This window comes from Peromyscus californicus, unplaced genomic scaffold, assembly GCF_007827085.1.
Source record: "Peromyscus californicus insignis strain IS unplaced genomic scaffold, ASM782708v3 Scaffold_22__1_contigs__length_63687245, whole genome shotgun sequence".
Classification (NCBI taxonomy): domain Eukaryota; kingdom Metazoa; phylum Chordata; class Mammalia; order Rodentia; family Cricetidae; genus Peromyscus; species Peromyscus californicus.
The window spans coordinates 23928895-23944930 of NW_026294525.1; positions in this window are offsets into that span (position 1 = coordinate 23928895).

The window sequence follows — 16036 nt, forward strand, 5'->3', positions numbered from 1 at the left end:
CAATTTTGTAGAGTACAGGTTTCTGAAATATGACCTGATGATTCTCTGGATTTCTTGTCCTTCTACCCATATTATTCTTAGGTTTGATCTTGTAATGGTGTCCCAGATTTCCAGGACAATTTGTGTTATGACTTCATTGGCTTTAATGTTTTCTTTGGCTGATGACTCTATTTCCTCTATTGTATCCTCAATGCCTGAGATTCTGTCTTCCATCTCCTGTATTCTGTTGGTTATGATTGCATCTCTAGTTCCTGTTTCTTTACTCAGATTTCCATTTCCAGCTTTCCCTTAGTTTGTACCTTCTTTATTGCCTCTATTCCAATTTTCATGTCTTGAACTATTTCCTTCAGCTGTTTGACTTCTTTTTCTTGCTTTTCTTGGCTCTCTTTATGGGATTTATTGATTTCTTCCAATTTTTTTGTTTGTCTTTTCCTCTATTTCTTTAAGGGAATTTTTCCTTTCCTCTTTAAATGCCTCTATCATCTTCATAAAGTCATTTTTAAGGACATTTTCTTCTGCTTCTTCTATTTTAAGATTCCATGTTTTCCTGATGTAGAACCACTAGATTCTGGTGGTGCCATATTGCTGTTTATGTTGTTGGACATATTCTTGCACTAGTGTCTACCCATCTCTTTCTCCAATCGGTACAAGTGGTGTCTGTTTCTCAGGAACCTGTTCTTTGTCCAATCGACACTGGCGGGGGAACTGCTGGGGTTCAGAGGATGGGTGGGTTTGGGGGACAGAGTGGGACTTATAGATTACAGGGTCCAGTGGGGGATGGTGGTGGGAAGGCCTGCCCATAGGAGTCTTGCCTGTTGGTCTACAACTGGGGCTGCAATAAGTGGGAGTGGGGGATACAGGTTGTGTCTCTGGGCCTAGGGCCCAGAGGTTGGGGTAACTGGCTAGGAGAACAGTCACTTGCCTCTTGGTCCAATTGGAGCTAGTAGAGTCTGTGTCTCAGGGAGTGGGTGTGGTCTTGGCGGATGGGTGGGTTTGGGGAACCATGTTGGGCTTGTAGAGTACAAGGTCTGATGGGGTGGTCATGTGCTTATTCTTAATAAGTATTCCTCTCATGCATATGGCTGTGACACTTTTTCTTAGGAAATGATAGCAAATGTCTTGTTTATTCTAGATAGAAAGGTGACAACAGACCAAATAATCAATCCCTTTCAAATCTTGATTAATGAACCAGTACGTTTATTGGGGTTTGTCAAGGAAATATGGTTAAGATTTTGTTTTTATTTTTGAGAAGCAAGGGTGACTCAAAGATAGGTACATAACTGGAAAAAGAAAAACACCAACCAACCAACAAACAAACAAACAAAAACAAAAGAACTTGTACCATCATTGCTTCTTCATAAGCATAACATGGACTCATTTAAAAAAATCTGTGTACAATGTGTGTGTACATACTCATATATATGTTTACATACATACTTCCAGTTAATGAATTACTTGTTGAAACACAAAAGCCTATGAAAAAAATTAAATTAAAAAAAAATTATGTGTTCCTCATTTTAGATTAGGCAAAAGTACTACATTTCCAAATTCATTGATAGAAAGGAGGACCTGCAAATTTATCAGAACTGATATTCAAATCATGGCTTTATAATATGTAGTGGCTTATTAGATATGAAGCATGATAAGGGCTGTCATGTTTAGGAGTGTGGAGCAAGATTTTAGTCAGAAATAAAGTGTCCATACTTTCACTTGTTATTTGAGCAATGGATCTCAACTCAAGTCTAAGCCAGTATCTGGTTCATCTGAAGATCTTGTTAAAATACAGTTTAATTTATTCTAATCTATACTTTCTAATCCATTTATATTCTATGATAGGGCTCAAATTTTACATTTTTTTTTTTTTTTGGTCTTTCGAGACAGGGTTTCTCTGTGTAGCTTTGCGCCTTTCCTGGAACTCACTTGGTAGTCCAGGCTGGCCTCGAACTCACAGAGATCTGCCTGGCTCTGCCTCCCAAGTGCTGGAATTAAAGGCGTGCACCACCATCGCCCGGCCAAATTTTACATTTCTAAGAAGTATCTAGATAATACTTTTGATTGATCAGAGTTGGAACACATCTCTGTAGAGCGATAGATAGCTTTAAGTATTTCTTTATGTGATATAACACTTTACATTTCATCTAGAAAACTATTATTTATTTTCAATTTATGTAAGTAATCTCTATTTGGATCAAAAGAGCTGCCCCGTAGAAGCAGGTCAAGAGCCTTCCAGTCTTTAACGCCTTCTGCTTTCCCTTTGAATATTGTCTTTCTGGTTGAAAAACTGCTCTCTCATTCTTCTGCTGATATAACACTCCCTTCATTTATTTCTGCTGTAGCCATTAAATCTCTTTTGACTCTATAGTCCAGTGAATCCTTGTTTCTTTCATGGAGTATTTCTTCATTCTGTAAAAGGTTTTAGTAGGCTTTTACCCACTGCCTCGGATTGGATTCATACACAGTGGAGTTCATTATCTGCCCTCATATCCCAAACTCGGGAGCTTTAGGCTTATAAACTGAACTTTCATTGGTCTGAATATAGACACACAAATAAATGAAAACCAACATTTTCCAAATGCATTATCTGTTTTTAATCAACACCCCTTGCCAACTTTATGCTTTGGTCACCACTGCATGTACTCTGGTCCCCCCGTTTCTTTCTTTTTCATACTTCATCACAGTTTTCCCTGACAGAGCTTGGTGTAATCTCTGATTCTTACACTCCTCCTTAATTTTGCATACTAGGTTTCTTCACTCCGTCTACTTTGTTTTACTGTGTGAGATTTTTAGACCAAATGTCATGGCATCTTGCAAAGACTGATGCTGCTCACCCTCTTATTTTCTTTTCACAAATTCTTCTTCATGCAAGGACACAGCAATTAAGCAATCACCTATATTAACTGCAGAAGTTGTTATTCTGTTTCACACAAATCTGCTTACGCTAGAACACAAACTACAAACATGAAAGTCTGGGGTGGATCATTTTCTTAAGTTTGTAGACAAGTATTTGGAAACATCTGTACATTTGGAAGTCACACTCAGTTCAAAAGCACTTTCTTTTTTCATATAGGCAATATGTAGCATTCTTTGACTAAATTCCAGTCATAACACACTCATTTTCAGTTTCTTGGTTTATCATCTTGGCTGTTGAATGGAGGGATCTCATGTCTACTTTCAAGTTTTTAAAAGATAGGTGGTAGGAGACTTTCTTTTGTTATCATTATTGTTACTATTATTACTTACTTATGTATTTTTTGGTATACTTCCTGACTGCAGTTTCCTCTCGCTCTTCTCTTCCCATTCCCACTCTTTACCTTCCCCCACCCCATCCCTTAGTCCATTCCTCCTCTCTTTCTGTTCACAAAGGGGCAGGCCTCCTGTGAGTGTCAATAAAGCATGGTATATCAAGTTGAGGTAGGACTAAGTTACTTCCCCTGTATTAAGGCCTTGCCCAGCCTTAATAGCACTAGGGATAGGCCCTGCTTCTACCACTAGAAGTTCCACCAATAGATCAAACTACACAACCGTTACACATATGTAGAGGGCTTAGGTTGGTCTGATGCTGGCTCCCTAGCTTTTGGTGCAGAGTCTGTTAGCTCCTATATGTCCAGGTTAGTTGTTTCTGAGGGTTCCTTTGTGATGATCTTGACCCTCCTGGCTCATATAATCTTTCCTCTCTTTCTTTAATTGGATTCCCCCAGTGTTTGGCTGTAGATCTCATCTCTTTCCATCTGTCACTGGATGAAGGCTCTCTGATGACAACTGGGGTAGTTACCGATCTGATTACAGGAAATGGATAGTTCAGGCTGTCTATCCACTATTGCTAAGAGTATTTGCTGTGGTCATCCTTGTAGATTCCTGAGAGTTTCCCTTGCATCAGGTTTCGACCTGACCCCCAAATGCAAATCCATCAAGACATCTCTTTCACTTTTCTTCCACTCCATCCACTCCCAAATCCAATCCCTCATGTTCCAATCCCTGCCCAGCCTCCAGTCTACAAAAGAGATCTCTTCTATTTCCCCTTCTCAGGGAAATTCATAGGTTCCCATCTCTCCTTCAGCCCTCCTTTTTACCTAGCCTCTCTGGGTCCATGGATTATAGCATGCTTATCCTTTACTTAAAGCTAATATCCATTTATGAGTGAGTGCACACCATGCTTGCCTTTCTGGGTCTGGGTTATCTCACTCAGGATGATTTTTTTCTAGTTCCATCAATTTGCTTGGTAGAAAACATTCTTTATGGGCCAGTTACATGAGGGCCTCCTATTGACCTAACTTTCAGGAAATAGTTGAGTGTCTCAATGGGACTAGTAGTAGTATTTACATGTAATTTTAAGTTTTAAGTTAAATTTATTTAAATATAAAAAGTAAGTGACAAGTAAATTAATTAGTTATATTATACAATAGAATTTATTCGTTCTATTCATCTCTGACTTAATTTTCAGACTAAATTTCCTTCAGATTAGCAGAATGACTTGACTTTTTTTCCACTATCAAAAATTTCAAAACATGTGAAGAAGAAATAAGCATCTAGGTTTTTCAAACTTAAACCATCAAACATTAATATAAAGAAGACTATTGCAAAATAAATAATGGAGGAAAAATATATTTCTTATTTAGAAGTAAAACAACAGCAGCAGAATTGTCAAGAGCAAGTTTGGAGAACAGCAAACTTAAGACAAGTTTGAGACTGAGAAAAATAACTGTCATTCAAGAAAAGTCTGGACTCAAAATTAGAATTATTATTGGGAATGATCACACATTTATTCTGCAGCTGCAATTGGGAGGATCTGGGCTTGCATTTCTGAACCCTCACCCTAGGTCTGTGTCAGAACAATGGCCCTATCTGTTAGAGAGAATGGGGTGTAGCCTGATTGCCGAGGAAGATAAAGGATTTAAAAACATCTGTGATCTTACATTTTTGTGTGTATACAAACATAAATAAAAGCAAAGTTTAAGTAAGAGAACAGCATGATCTTTGCCTGTAGTGTTACCAGAACTAAGATTACCATAACTACAATTTCACATATCACAGGATTTAAGAAATATCAGTACAGGAATTGTGTATTCTTGTTATATTGGGAGGAACAACCATAAAGTCTCAGCAACATGACTCCCCCAGTGTGAAATGAACAAGGCTGAAACCAGTGGACATGCCAAACTGAGCAGGGATAAGCTCCAGGGTCTCAACTCCATACAAAAAAACTATGGGCAACTCAGGAAAGCTTGGAGAGGGAGAGGTGGTCTTTCCTGAAGAAGTGCACACCAAATTGGTTGTCCAGTTCAAATGGTCATCTCTACAAACACATACCCAAGTGACAGTATACAGACTGAACAGACTGTATTCAGAAACATGTATATTCTTGCATGCAGTAACAATAAGAAAAGAAAGCATGAACTAGAGGAGAGCATAGATGGGACTCTTAGTGGATCTGAAGGATGAAAAGGAAGGAAGAAATACTGTAATTAAATTATAACCTCTAAAATTAAAACAAAAATAGAAGTACAATTCTTTCTTTAATATTGGAGTGACTCTTTGTTAATGAAACCATTTGCTCATTTTATTTGTTTTTGGTTTTGGAGATTAGTCTGGAAGTAAAATTAGTTATTTGAAATTTTTCATTTAACCATTAATCACTAATCAAGTGAATTTAAGATCCTAGACACATCAATTTAAGAATATTTTAGCAAAATTAATTTATTTATGATTAATAGGAATAAAAGCTTTGGAATTATTATGTAAGTTAGTATACACACTTCTGATAGACATAATATTTTTAGATAGAATTTTCCCCATTATTCATAGTTTCTATTCATCGCATGGTGCTTTACTCAATGGGAAAACATATGAAAATACTTGTTATCAATATTAAGAAGAACAGATTATTATTTATAAAAAGTCATTGTTTATTAAAACCAGTTTACAGTTTAGACAAAGAAATTAAGTATATCCCATATCTTAGTTTTTTCAAGTTGTCAACTTGATTAAACATAATCCTTTAAGCACATATTATAAGTGTTACCATGATCAAATCAACATTTTAAAGAAACCAATACTGACTTAGAGATTCATATCAATGTATTGAAATTAAACCTTAGATATCCTAGTCACTTTTAATCAGCAAGCGTATATCATTTTGAAGTTTTCTCTCATTGGTTCCTTGTATAACTTACATCATCCAGTCAATTTTAAAGGCATGATTTTATTATACCATACAAAATCCATCTTTGAAAGAAGGATGAGAGAAGACACTTGATGGAACACACTAAGAAGTGAATTTTGATAAACAAGTCTTTGGAGATTTTATTTAAATTGATTGAATTTTCTTTCTCATTCTTTCCGACTCTTTTCTTCTCTAAACTCATTTGCAAACATTCTAAAGGACCCCTCAGAAAGCTGAAACAGAATATCCCTGAGGGAAGGAAGGCCTTTGAAAGCTCTCAAATAAAGAAACAAATTCCCACTGGAAACAGGAGAATGCTTAAATTCTTGTTCTCTGTTGCATGACCCTGTGAAAGGGTCCTTTTAGAAACAAAAACTCTGCGTGTGTGTGTGTGTGTGTGTGTGTGTGTGTGTGTGTGTGTGTGTGTGTGTGTGGTGTTTGTAAGCTAAAAAAAGTGAACTCCTCTAAGGGTCAATAAAATTATTTCATGAATAGACTATTTCTATCTAATATGGTTTCATTGGGTAAGGGTTAGGGGATAGTAAGTTGATAGCAGGGCAATTTGGAATTGAGTGGCAGGTCCTTAAAGGAAAAATAATGCACTCTAAGAAATTACAAACATGTGGAACGATTTAACCAGAGTTTAATTAAATTTATTTATATTTCAACTTGGTGGACAGTCTCCAATTATCATTGTTGCGAAGGCCAACATTATATTGCTTAATCATCATTACATATTTGTTTCCTTTCATCTGACCTATTTCCATCCATACCATTAATCATTTCCTCTTTTTAAAATTGTTAGATAATTCCATATATTCACATAATATATGTTGATCAAAGCCATGCCTCTCTCAAATTCTCCTCCTACCCCCACCCACCATTTCACCTTCCTAACTTTGTGTTGCTAGAGTTTTCCTGCCTGGCCCACAGTCAGGGCAAATCTCTCTCACCCGCCAGTCCCAAGCCGCTCAAACCCGATCAAGTAAACACAGAGATTTATATTGGTTACAAACTGTATGGCCGTGGCAGGCTTCTTGCTAACTGTTCTTACAGCTTAAATTAATCCATTTCTATTAATCTATACCTTGCCACGTGGCTTGTGGCTTACCGGTACTTTACATCTTCCTTATCCTGATGGCGGCTGGCAGTGTCTCCCTCCTCTTGCTTCTTGTTCTCTCAATTCTCCTCTCTGTTAGTCCCACCTATACTTCCTGCCTGGCCACTGCCAATAAGTGATTTATTCATTGACCAATCAGCAACACATTTGACATACAGACCATCCCACAGCAACTTTGTGTATTCCTTTTATAACCCATTGAATCTACTTAATGCTGGCTGGCTGTGCATGGATGTGATCTACTGAATTATAGGCACTTCTTCACTTTGCTTCTTTATTTTAGGTAAAATATTATTTCTTTAGGGTAGCTGTGATTTCCTCCTTTTTCTTATGCCTTATCACATAAATTTGAAGTGTGTACTTTGTATAATCAAGATACAAGTTTCAAATAATTTAATTGGACAATTTAAATTTCAGAGCAAATCCAGATTCCCTAAACTATCTAGTTTTTCTTTCAGGTTCAAGTTATGCATGAAACTGAAAAAAGGTTATAGTTTCATTAACGAATAATGTTTTATGACTGGTCTAGAAGCACATTTGTTTTTAATTAAAATATTTTTGGATTTTTTTATGGAATCATTTTTTAAATGGAAGACTGAACTCAACATTGTTTGCTAATAGCTTTGATATCATTTAAGATCATTGTGAAATCAAATAATTTCTTGGCTCATTTTAAACTCTAGATTTATTTACAGAACAAAAAATAACATTATTCCTAATACTTAGATTCTTTTCATATAGTTTACAAACTAGAGGAAGAATAAAGGATACTTTTGTAAAATGTGATGCTTTGAATAGGTATGGTCCCCATTGACTCCTATGTTTGATTGCTTGTTTTCCAGGGAGTAACATTATTAGGAGTCGTCGCCCTCTTATAATAGGTGTGGCCTTGTTGGAGGTGTGTTGCTTGGTCATTGAGGTCTCACATGCTTATAGCAGGGCTTGTGGCTCACAATTCTTTTCTGGCTGTCAGACTATCCAGATATAGAACTCTCAGCTCCTTCTCCAACACTATGTCTGCCTGGACACTGCCATGCTTTTTGTCATGATAAAAAATGGATTCAACCTCTGAAACTCTGTGCCAGCCCAAATTAGATGTTTTACTTTATAAGAGTTTCCATGGTCATGGTGTCTCTTCGCAGCAATCAAACCCTAACTAAGATATATATGTTCAATATGTTTTAAGTTGACTGCTCATTTTACACTTTCAGCCCTGAAAGAATGATAGAGCGGAGTGTTTTAAAATGCATATACAATCACTTAAGGCATTTTAAAGGGATGTCATTACATACCTGTTTTGAAGAAATCAAAATTTTCAGTATGGCTCATTTCTAAAACTATTGAGCAGTAGTGGTGTGGATATTTTGTAAATGTTAGTTTTTAATTAGTGAAAAAATACTTTCTATAAATTAATCCAGATAATGGTAGACTAAGAAGCACAAACTCTCATTTTTCCAGGTAAACAATGATTCAGTAATAACTAAATGATTGATGAGAATTTAAAACCCAATTAAGAGAAACTATAAGCCAACCACAACGAGGTAAGTAGGAAATCTTTGTATATTACATGCTATAATCCATGCTCTAGGCCAATGATATTAGAATTAGGAAGAAACTGACAGGTTTTTACTTTTTCTTGGGGAGTAAATAAGAAAAGTATATCATATATCCAACATTCTTGGCACAGCCATATCTGACGGGGACAGCAAAAGTCATAAAACCAGCACAGCTAGTTGACAAAGATCCAGCAAACCTGAGCCACATGATGGCCGATGTGGCATCTTTGGTTTTTATCTACACCTGTTGCATACTTGGGACACTGTGGGAACCCATTTTCCGCATAAAGAGGGTGATTAGTACAATGGGCCTGAGTGCAGGTGACTGAGATGGTCTGCACTTGGCTGGGCTGGGGGGAGGTGTTTTGCTCCACCCCTTGACATCTCTATAAATACCCTGGGGCAGAGACAGTAAGGGCTCCTTGGAACAGGTTCCAGGCCCTCTTGAGGTTATCCTTTATTTTCTATCTGTTTATCTCCACAATCTAAATCCTTCTATCTAATATTTCCAGCTGCTTGCAATCAAGAAATCTCTGGGGAACTGTGGGGTTGGTGGGTAAATGCCCCGCAGGACACTCTTAATATTTGTACCATTTGGGGATATTAGATTGATGAAAATTTTCTTATGAATCATTTATGCCTTCTCCCAGGAATGTTGCTTGTAAGCTTCCCCAGGAAAGTCCTGAACATACCACCCCTCCCACTTTTAGGAAGATATCCTTATCTACTTGAATGTCTTCCTTACACCTTGGAGGTTGTGATACACATAAAGAAGCCAGAAGCCTCTTTATGAGACATTCTTGAAACATCAATCCTTGTACAGGAACAAGATATTCAAAATAAAGTAAACTCAAAAAAGGCATTAATATTTGGTTGTTGGAGCTGGCCACAGTTCAGATTGCAAGCCCCTTCCCACCATACACTCAGGCAATTACATGGCGTATACCTCTGCCCTACACAGAGACTTATATTGATAAACAAAGAATGGAGAAGAAAGATGATGAAAGAATAAGATGTCAGGACCTCCTATCTTAGAAAAGTTAGTACATGCAGGGCCACTATGGTGTCATATGACCGAGGAACAACAGAATGCCAGGATTAGATATGTAGACAAATTCTATATAGATATAAAATACAAACATTTTGTTATGCCAGAATTTGAATTATTAACTGCAGCAGCTTTGGCCCGAGGATTTTTCTTGGGCATTCTGGCCATTAAGAATTAATAATATACTGCTTGGGACATGGCAGTATGCCCAGAAATTTTGTTTAGGTCTAGTGTTCTTGAAGCAGCCAGAGTTACCACCCTGAGAACAGGCTGTTATATGCCTCTAGATTCTTAAAAATTGGGTTATGGGTTTTATGAATAAAAATGATAACATTGTTTATTAATGATGTCAAAACTTGAGGGAAATGACTGGAAAAAATAAGTCTGTTTATCAATGATGACTGAAAGGTGTGCAAGAGGAAATGATTTTGTATATAAATAAAGCCTGTGAGAGATACGGGTTGTCAGAGTAGGACAAGCCGTATCTAAACGCATTTCCTCTCTGTCCATCTCTCCTAAAATGAAACTAAGAAGTGTCCCATGTCTGATTTCTCCCGTTGCTGCTCTTGTTATCTACCCATCATTAGACTCTGCGCTCATCCAGAGCTGGACTCTGGCACATTCTGACTTGCAGAGGTGAATTGCTTTTGGGAAAGGAGAGTTTCTGTCTTGCTTGATTTTATGCACTGATAAGAAAAGATAGCAAGTTGGGAAATAGTAAAATCAAAGGTATTGCTTTAATTTAGCATGTATTCATTGTTCCTAATACACTCTCTGTTTCTATACAGAGAAAGGTTTTATGTTCTAATTTTCCACAAGGGAAGAAAGAAAACTCCTTGGTATATATAAGGGTTGTACAAGATTATTCTATTTAAGGACTGGTTTCTTTTCTCTGTCATGTCTTGCTGTGAGCCTCTATATTTGTTCCTGTCTCCTTCAGGAGAAGGATTCTCTGATGATGGCTGTATAAGGCACTGATCTAGAAGCATAGCAGAATGTCATTAGAAGTCATTTTGCTGTTACTTATTTTCTCTATATTCCTTTTTTTTAGACTAGCAGTGTTTCATTTTAACCTAAGTTTCTGGGCTACCTAGACTCATGGTTCTTGGTCATCCAGTCATTGGTTCCATCTCATTAATTGGGCCTTAAGTCAAATTAGACATTGACTGGTTGCTCCAACAAGGTTTGTGCCACCATTGTTTTAGCATATTTTTCAGGCAGGACTGCTGTGGAATAATGCTTTTGTACACTGGTTTAATAAAACGCTGATTGGCCAGTAGCCAGGCAGGAAGTATAGGATAAGCAGAAAAGGAGAATTCTGGGAAGAGAAAGGCTGAGTGAGGAGACACCAGCCCACTGTCCAGGGAGCAGCATGTAATGGCATACAGGTAAAGCCGTGGAACGCATGGTGACATATAGATAAACAGAAATAGGCTGAGTTAAAGTGTAAGAGCTAGTCAGTAGTTAGCCTGAGCTAATGTTCAAGCAGTTATAATTAATATAAGCCTCTGTGTGTTTACTTGGGACTGGTGGGTGAGAGAGATTTGTCCTGACCACGGGCCAGGCAGGACACAGGAAAACTTTCAGCTACACAGAACAGATTACAGATCAAAACTTTTGTGGTTGGTTTGATGTTTGATTTTCTGTTTTGGTAGCCTGCCGAATACCCTTCCCATGTCGTAGACACTAGAACATGAGGTTCAAGTTTCTACATAGGCACTAGCTTGTTCTCGCAATGTTCAATGAGTTGGATGAGTATTGTTTCAGCAATGGATCTTTAGTGTCATTTGTGGAGAGCAATCCATTGTCTTAGAAACAGTCTGGAATGTTTAAGTATGTTTATGGGACCCTTTGGGCAAATAACTTAACTGAGTAAAATCCATTTCTGGCACTAGAAGCTTTGTTGGTGACAAGAGATTGCCAGTAGGAGTTCTTTCTCCCTCACTATTTGGAGATTTCTTTAGGATCACCTTAATATGTCATAGAAAGTTTCCACTGCATTAGGTTTCCATACCATCACTCAGTGCTCTTCAATTCTAGCATTCTCTCCTCTCATTCTCTCCCTCAATCCCATATCCCTTTCCCCTGCCCACCTGATCCTCTCGTTCTTAGCCTCCCCACAACCCGGCAGCATAGTCTATTTGTCCCTTCCAGGGAGATACATAAGTCCCCTCTCATAAAGACCTTGGAACATACAACTATATATGATCTGTTTCCATTCAATCCCTCTTTTCAGAGCTCAGGGAACTGAACAGAAGGGAAGGTGGAAAGAGGACAAGAGCCAGAAGGGATGGAGGACACGAGGAAAACAAGGCCTTCTAAATCAGCACAAGTAGAGGTCATATGGACTTAGAACCTGAAGCAGCATGCACAGGACCTACATGAGTCTGCACTAGGTCCTCTATATGTACTACAGCTTTCAGTTCAGTACTTCTGTGGGACTAATGAGTGTGTAAAGGACTGTGTCTCTGACTTTTGTGCCTTCTCTTGGGAGTGCTTTTCTTTTTCTGTTGGCTTGGTTTGTCCAAATTAGATATAATAGTTTTCATTTTATCTTATTATAGTTTATTTTGTCATGTCTAAAAACTACCCATTTTTTAGGATAGAGACTACGTCTTCTACACTATAGCAGTAGTTAATACTTTATATTGGGGATATTGACCTGGTATAGCAGCCCAGAAACAACTATAGTCTGTCTTGAGATCAGAGTCATTGCCAGTCAAGGATAAAAAAAAAAGAATTTCTTTTTTTTACAAAAAAAAATTTATTCATTTTACATACCAAAGATTCCCCTCTTCCCTCCTTCTCCCTCCCCAACCTCCTCCTCCCAACCCTCCCTTTCTCTCCTACAAGAAGGTAAGGCCTCCTATGGGGAGGTACATTTAGTAGAGGCAGGTCTAAGGCCCTCCCCCTGCCCCAAGGGTGTGTGAAGTGTCCCATCACAGAAGTGGGCTCCAAAAGGCCTGCTCATGCACTAGGGATGGACTCTTATCTTACTGCCAGGGGACCCCCAACCAGATCATGCTACACAACTGTCTCACTATGCAGAAGGCCTAGTCCAGTCCCATGCAGGCTTCACAGCCATTGATCTAAATTTCATGAGTTCTCACTAGCTATCTTGTGAGCAAGGGACGCCATGATCATGAAGAAAAGAATTTCTTAAAGCCTATTGAAAAGAGGACCCTTTCAGTTTGGGGTCCCATTACAATTAACACAAATTGCTATTATTTAATTAAAAATGTTGCTTATGGGTGATAACTGTCTTTGCTCCTTTTTCTCTCCATGATAAAATACCCTTCAAGAAGCAACTTAAGGGAATACATGCTTACTTTGGATGACAGTTTCAGGGTGCAGTCCACCATAGTAGAGACATCATAGTAATTATTTACATTACATCTACATTCAAGAAGCAGAGAGAGATGGATGTGTATATCCTGCTCATTCTCTCTCTCTCTCTCTCTCTCTCTGTCTCTCTCTCTCTCTCTCTCTTTCTCTTTCTTCTCTCTCCTCTCTCTTTCTTTATAGTTCAAGGTCCAGCCAAAATGTCTTAGTTACTGTTCTATTGCCCTGAAGAGATACCATGACCAAATCGACTAATTAGAAGCTTACTTACAGTTTCAGAGGGTTGGTACATGTTCATCATGATTGGGAACATGGCAGCTAGCAATCATGACACTATATCAGTAGATGAGAACTTGTATCTTATCTACCAGATGGAGGAAGAAAGAGGGGGAGATTGGTCCTAGTTTGGGTTTTTGAAACCCCAAAGGCCATACCCAGTGACACATCTCTTCCAACAAGCCACACCTTTTAATCCTTCCAAAACAGTCTACCAATTGGGAATAAATATCCAAATATATGTGCCCCTAATGGTCATTCTACTTCAAACCATCACACCACGGAAAGGTACTACCTACAGTTTATGTGGATCTAATGTATAATGAATGAATAAAAATAATTATCATCTCCCCCTTAAAAATGGACTGTTTATTTTTGTTTTTGTTGTTCCAAATAAAACAAGAAAAGTCTCTAGACCACTCATATTAGTCTTTTCCACTGGGTCAGCATATAACAAGTGTCAGAAAATCCTCAACTCCAGCCTTTCTGAAGGCAAGAGGTACTAGAAGCTTGTTCCTAATGTTTCATCTTCTTTCAGGTCATAACCATTGATTGACATAATCTGACAACTAAGGTACCTAGAAACCATTGATCTGAGTGTCTTACCACCAGAGAGGATCTACCCTGTGGCAGAAAGGGACTTGTGTACCTGGACATAAGTCTCTTATTGTAGGGAAAGAAAAAAATGAAATGTTTCATCCAGCTTTCTAGTTTGCCAAATGGCTTCCTGAAAGACTTGCATCTGAGTCAGATAACTTAAAATACTTATTACAGATGTTCTGTAGAAGAGGTTAGGTTGTAGTAACTGGGGAAAATCTGTACCATAGAAAGACACAGAACAGATTAAGGAAAAATAAACAAGGAAATCCCTTTAATTGTAAATTTAGAGGCACATATCAACAGAAGTTGCATATAATCACAGGTGAGGTGATTAATGAAGATTATTTTTCTCTGCACAAAACTGGTTTATAATGATCAAAAAATATTAAATATTGCTAAAAAATTAATGTACTGAATGAATTTATGTCAACTTGACACAAGTTAGAATGACCTAAAAGGAGAGAACCTGAGATGTGAAAATGCCTCCGTAGGTCTAGTTGTAGGGCATTTTCTTAATTAGTCATTGATAGTGGAGTGCTCAGCCCATTGTAGGTGATGCCACCTCCAGGCTGATGGTCTTGGGTTCTACAAGAAGCAGGATGAGCAACCCATGATGAGCAAGCCAGTAAGCATCACCCCTCATTGGCTCTGCATCAGCTTCTACCTCTAAGCCCCTACCCTGTTTGAGTTCCTGTCCTGACTTCCTTTGATGATGAACTTTGATATGAAAGTATAAGCCAAATGAACCCCATCCTCCACAATTTCCTTTGGTCATGGTCTTTCATCACAGCAAGAGTAATCATAATTAGGACAAATCATATAACTATTTGTTTGAAAAATCCAGGGCACATGGTTCAGAGCAGAGTTGGATCAGTGGAAAAATAACCACTGAACTCAAAGTCTCATGAAATTAGGAGTTAAAGGACCAAGAGCGAAAAATCCTCCAGAGATCAAAAAAAACTGATGGGCTTTCTAACTGAAGAACAAATTAAAAGTTATTGAAAGCTTATTTACAGAAACAATGGCAAAACCCTCCCAAATCTTAGGAGGGCATCAGGTGTATTCAAGGAACATAACAGATCCTAAGCAGTAAGAATGGGAAGAAAATCATACTGGAACAACTCATACCCAAATAAACACAAATCAAAACATTACAAAGCTTTAGAAAGAAAAAAGAAAAAAGTGTGTTCCAAGTATCATGACGACCCTCATCAGAAGAATAGAATAGAAAGATGTATTCAGAGGAAATATGCACCAACCAAGAAAAAAAAAACTTTACTTCAATAAGGAAGGAGAATGAACTTTATAGAAAAAAAAAACTTAGAAATCTTATCCTCTGGTATCACCTAAAAAAACTGAGTCTTTCAAATTCAGATGTATGGATGACATTAGCTAATTGGAACATAAACATAAGAAACTCTTTAAATTGTGGCATACATGTAAAAAAGGTTAAAGTATTTGAGTCCTAGCAATGAAAATGAAACAATTGAAAAGAAAATGTTGCATTATGGGGCCAGCAAGATGAATCAGCTGCTAGTGATACCCTCCACTAAGCCTAGAGAAATGAGTTGAATGCCCAGGACCTATGGTAGAAGGGGAGCTCTTATTCCCACAGTTGTCCTCTGACCTCCACATGTCCACTTTAGCATGAGTATAGCTCTCCTACCACACAAAATAAATAAAATATAATACAATATGTATTCCATTAGATAAATAACATCAAGTCGTAGAAGGAAAGCAATGGAATTTTAAGGTGACTAAAGTTATATAGCTAATATATTAAAATAAACTGTTAAAAATACAGAAGACTTTTTGGGAAGTCCATAGTAACCACAAAGAAAATAACTATGAAAGTTTAAAAAAAAAAGAAGAAGAAGAAAAGAAAATGAGAAAGAAAAAGAAAGGTACTGGATAACCAATTGCTGTGCTCTTCC